Source organism: Bactrocera tryoni, chromosome 2 (genome assembly GCF_016617805.1).
Source record: "Bactrocera tryoni isolate S06 chromosome 2, CSIRO_BtryS06_freeze2, whole genome shotgun sequence".
Lineage (NCBI taxonomy): Eukaryota > Metazoa > Arthropoda > Insecta > Diptera > Tephritidae > Bactrocera > Bactrocera tryoni.
In genome coordinates this window covers 45,481,123-45,487,086 of record NC_052500.1, presented here as the reverse complement: position 1 = coordinate 45,487,086, position 5,964 = coordinate 45,481,123, and positions in this window count along the sequence as shown.

Here is a 5,964-nt window from a genome sequence, read left to right as displayed (position 1 = left end):
GAAACTTTTGCGTATGAGCTGATTTAAGGAAAAAGTGAGTTTTACAGTTCTCTGGTATGTATATTGTTTTTGTATACTTTGTTCGCGATCAGCTTATGTGTCACATGTGCATTGCACTAAGAATTTGGTACACAACTTATATTTTAGTATGTATTTATTTTCATCCCGGACGATGTGGAGCAAGAAGATGTTTTTAGGAAAAAAATACGTAAACGCATACACATTGTCGGCCCGACATAGGGGAAAGAGCAATGTTTGGAATATATTATCTGAAATTATTAAAGAGGATGGCACTGTTGGGAGATGGATTTATATACTGCTGTAATGCTGTAACAATATTTTTGAAAATATTTTGCCAAAAAAATTCTTCAAATTCTAAACAGACATATGTGGTCTTGCAAATCGCTTAAGGATACGGCGCTTTTATTCAAGCACAGTGAGTTCCATTCATATGCGTTGAGTTTGCCTTTTTCATACCCATTGAGTTTGCTCATGGGCGATTAGTAGAGCTGTTTCCAGCACGATCGTGAATAAACTCAGCAAGCAAACGAATTTACCGCAATTGAGCTGAATTTAGCTCAGTAGCGAAAACATTCACGAATGCCATTTTGAGCGCTTGAGCCGAATGGGCTGATAGTTCGGGTATTGATCGTGCATGAACATTTTTGCGCTCAACGGAAGCCGTTCTCTGATCTATATTGCTCTTTTCATTCACCGTCGAACTGTCATCGTAACCGGTTGCTTTTCGCTCTGTGCTTATTGAGTTTGTTAAAACGGTATAACGGTTTGTTCTGCGTTTATATTACGCTCGTGCTTTGTTTGTGAATTAATTTTTTATCGTTTTATATCTTTTCAATCACTTAATTTCTTAATTTGTTAAACTAAAATTCGCGTTTACTATGGCCCCTGGGGCCACCAAATTAGGGGATAATAGGTTTTCCCTATTATCTCCAATAATGAAAAAGAAAAGAAAAAAACCAAATCCGATCCCGTTAGACCAATTTCCAGAATTACCAGTCTCAAACACGGATGATCCAAAATTTTTGGTCATGTCATCGCTGGACGACAACAAGCCACTTAATTCGTCATCATGCTTCGCTACGTATAAAGGTATTCAAGCAATCAGTAAGGAAGTAAGTAAAGTTACTGAGCTACGTGATGGTAGCCTACTGCTCTTTGTAAATAACAACAAAACAGCTAGCAAATTTCTTTCTGCAAAAATTTTACCTGGCGGAGGTCATATCAATGTCAAGCTTCATAATACTTTGAATACGGTTAAAGGCACCATATACGCCCCATTCCTGAATAACTTATCAGAAGAAGATATTGTTGATGGTCTTAAGGAGCAGGGTGTTTCTGCTGTACATAAGTTTTCACGAATTGCTGACGGCTCCCGTAATCCTACGGGTGTAGTTTTATTAACTTTTGATAAATACAAACTTCCTGAAAGAATTGATGTTGCCTGGAGGAACCTCACTGTCCGTCCTGTATTAATTCCTAATCCCAAGTGCCAGTTGTAAGCAATGTCAATTAATTAGCCACACAGCAAAATACTGCCGTAATTCACCTTCTTGTGTCTCATGCAACCTCCCTTCCGATCATACCCCACCTACTGAATGTAAGAGAATAATGTGTGCAAATTGCTCGGGCGACCACCCGGCATCATCTAATACTTGCCCTAAATATCAACAATCCAAAGAAATATTAAAAATTAAAACTATTTATAAATGTAGTATGCGTGAAGCTGTTACCAAGTATAAAATTCAATTTTCTCATACAACTTCTAATGCAAACTCTTTTGCCTCTATAGCTAAAATTTCTAACAATACTAATCAAATCAATAATGAAACAACACCTAATAACAAATCCAACAATCCTACCAAAACTAATCTAACAACAACTACAGACATCAATTCATCTAAACAATCCCTTCCAACCCATCCTACCTCCTCTTCTGTCACTTCTCCTTCCCCTCTCTTTTCCCCTTTATCCATCTCTGACTCTCCTCTCAATATCCTTTCCTCCTGTCCTATCACACCCTCCCCCACCCTCTCCTGCTCGCAAGATCCTCTTGCATTACCCAATTTTCCTTCTTACAATGAAGACATTTAGTTTAAATAAAATATTCGTAGCTTAACTTTTTTCTTTTATAAGTTTACATATGATATGATTACACTTCTTCAATGGAACATTAACGGTTATGTTAATAATTATATTAACTTAGAGTTACTTATGGGATCGTACAATCCATCTATTATCCTGTTGAATGAAACTCACCTATCTTATAATGCCTCAGCTTTTACCCCTAGGGCTTATGTGGGATATTTTATTAATCTCCCACATAACACCACCAACAAGCAGGGAGTTGCCATCCTAGTTAAAAGAAATCTACCTCACGTATTACTTCCCATACCCCTTTCAATTTTTTCTTCTGTAGCTATTGAGATCCTCGCCCCCTATAAAATTTCAATCATCTGTGCTTATTCCCCTCCTGATCAATCATTTTCTACTACTGAATTTTTAAATCTTATTCCTTCCGGTTCAAATCCTTTTATCTTGTGTGGTGACTTCAATGCTTGGAGTCCCCTTTGGGGCTCTGCTTCGGCTAACTCCAAGGGACGTAGCATTGAGGATGCCTTACTAAGATCCAACTGCATTGTTTTAAATGATGGTTCCCCCACCCATTTTTCCACTCACTCTACCTTCACTAATATTGATCTTTCCATATGTTCTGCCTCCCTCTCCTCAAAAATATCCTGGTGTTGTGCTGATGATCTCCATGGCAGTGATCATTTTCCCATCCTTTCCAAAATATCTACTTCTCAAACCCTCATTCATTTTTTAAGCCCAGGATTCGGTTTAAAAACTGATTCGGCTGATTGGGATAGGTTTGAAGAAGCCTGTTTTTCGCATTCACGTTATTTCCCCATTTCTTCCAATATAAATCAAGAGGCTTCTAGAATCCAAAAAATTATACGTTCTGCTTCTAACTATTCTTTTCCCCTTTCTTCTTCTAAACCAGTCAAGCTTGTTCCTCTTGCGGAATAATGAGCTTTCTGCACTAAGAAATCTGAAACAGATCGCATGGCATCAATTTAAACGTTTACGTTCTAGTGCAAACTTAATAGCTTACAAAAAATCCAATGCACTTTTTCGCCATAAAGCTAAGGCTGCTAAGGTTCATTGTTTCCAAGAATTTACGAATAATATCACTTCTTCCTCGGATTCTAGAAAAGTCTGGACTGATATGAAAAGACTGGCTGGTTTATCACCTTCTTCTCCTATCACTTATTTAAATACTCCTCGGGGCACTCTACTATATCCCAAAGATATAGCCTTAGAGTTTGCCACCCACTTTTCCAATATTTCTTTGGACTCCAATTTCTCTTCTGATTTTTCCTCTAGTAAACTTTCTTCTCTTTGCTCTCCTTACCTTCCTCCTTCCACCTTATCTCAATCAGCTGAATATTTAGATGCCGATATATCTGAACTTGATTTTAATTTAGCCCTCTCGTCAGTCAAGGGCAAAACTCCTGGCATTGATAAAATCTCTTACCTTATCATCAAGCACCTTCCTCCATTCCTTATATCCCGTCTAGTCAAACTTTTACAATAGTATTTTTCTCAGTGGCAACTACCCTGTTCCTCTGGAAGACTAGCGCGATTATTCCTATTTTAAAACCTGGTAAAACCTCCTGGTGTGGTCAGCAGTTATCGTCCCATTTCCTTCTTTTCCTTGCCTTGGTAAATTGATTGAAAAGATTATTGCTACGTTAGACTCGCCTGGTATGCTCAATCTAATAATCTCATTTCTGCACAACCAAGTTGGTGTTCAAGAGGGGCAGGGTACGTTGGATGCTCTCCCTGCACCTTGATCACTTTATCTCTGATACTCTGTCCCACAAAAATCATGTTTCTATTCTTTCTTTAGATTTCCTAAAAGCATTTGACAGGATTGGGATTCATGTAGTGTTAAGACAGCTTAGTAGGTGGAGAGTGGGTTCTCGTATTTTTAACTTTGTCAAATCTTTCCTATCCAACCGTAAATTAAGTGTTATCATATCCAATGTTTCATCCTCTGTTCTGCACCATTAGATAATGGTACCTCACAAGGGTCACCGCTCTCGGTGATCCTATTTACTATTGCATTTGATGAAATCAGTACCATTCTATCAGATTTTGTTATTTATCCGGCATCAGATTTATAAAGCTGATGATTTAATTTTATTCTCAAAAACTCTCAAATTTGGACTTCCCCAGTAACAATTACCATTTTCTCTGAAATTTTATTGCGTCTTTCCTCGTTGGTCCCTCTACTTCAGGCACATCAATATCTTTTCCTAAATCGAAACTTTTTCATATTTGTAAAAAACATCAATGTACTATCCCAACGCTCACATTTGATAATACAAACATTTTGTGTACAGATAGTATTAAGTTCCTTGGTATTGTATTAGACTCTAAGTATACATTTAAGAAACATTGTCAGTATATAAGAAAAAGACTTTTTGTTAATTTAAATATTATTAAATACCTCTCATGTAAGCGCTCACTCATCGGCTCGGCTTTACTGGTCAACGTCACTAAAGCCCTCATCTCATCTGTAATTAATTATGGCTTGGAAATTTATGGACATCATTCTAAGAATCATCTAAAGATGCTTGCTGCGCCCTATCATTCTTCAATTCGTTGTTCTCTTCGAGTGTTTCAACATCGCCAATTAAAACATAATGACGGAAGCTGGCCCTACCACCTTCTCTAAAAGATGCAGTGGAAGATAGCTTAAATAAAGCTTTATTCAAAACTCCATGCTCAGCAAGCACTTTACTATAAAAAGGATCTCAATCATCACTTTGCAGAAAAGAGGTCTCTAAAATACCGTTCTTCTATTTTAAAAAGTGCTTTGTTTGCTAAAAACCAATGAGTTGCCGCTTGAAGTAATTTTCTTGCTTTGCAGTAAATATATTTTCCTGCATCAGCAGTAAATGAATCTTCTTTCATTAGGTGATCTTACTTTTCTTCGCAGTCAGGATGATGGCTCCAAATCGTCGCCCACATCTTTTGCTGTAGCTGATGATAATCAACAAAGAATAACGTATGGTTTATTATTTCATTTTGCACAATTTTACCGCTGGAAAGCTACTGGGTATTCTCAAAGCTGTCCAGTATGCTAACAAAACCTTGGTAAATTAATCATCTCGTAGCCAGATAGTCTCGTCGTAGTTTTCAAGCTTTAAAACCGCAGCTAACTACACGATGACATCATTGAAGTTGGCATTAGATTGCTGTTGTTTTCGTTATGCACATAGACTAAAAATAATGTGGATACCGGTGTCACTCTCGAATCATTGGAAATACTTATGACCTCGTGACTCAGAGTGCGCATCCACTCCAACTACTACATCTGTCTTGTTTGTTAAGAGTGATATAAAACGCAGCTTATTATTCAACAAAGATCCGTTTCAAATTGGTGCTTCGATTGGATGAATTACAAGTTATCAACACTAGCTTCAGAATAAATAATCGTATCAAATCAGCTCTTTCAACAATCGCTTTCATCATCTACTCATATCGCTCCATATATCAGACTTCGCATTAAGCCACTCCATTATCACACACGCTCACATACTAAATGGCACCAGATCAACCAATGCCCATTTGTAGTTCAGATTCGTATCTGTTGCATCTTCTGCATTGTATCCCAGCACTTCAAAGACATAAACCATCAGACGTCAATAATACCTGATCCGGTAATTTTATTGATGTGATTCTTCAATAGGGCCCACAACTTTTCGAAATCTACAGTTTAACATGAACAGTCGGTTTAGCCTCTTCGATGCATATAACATGCCGCGCCAAGCCTGTATAACACCGTATTGCCAGTGCAAGCTATTTTATGTAACAAAATATAATAATTGTAACAATATGACATTGTGATTATCAGTATGAATGAAAATACCATTG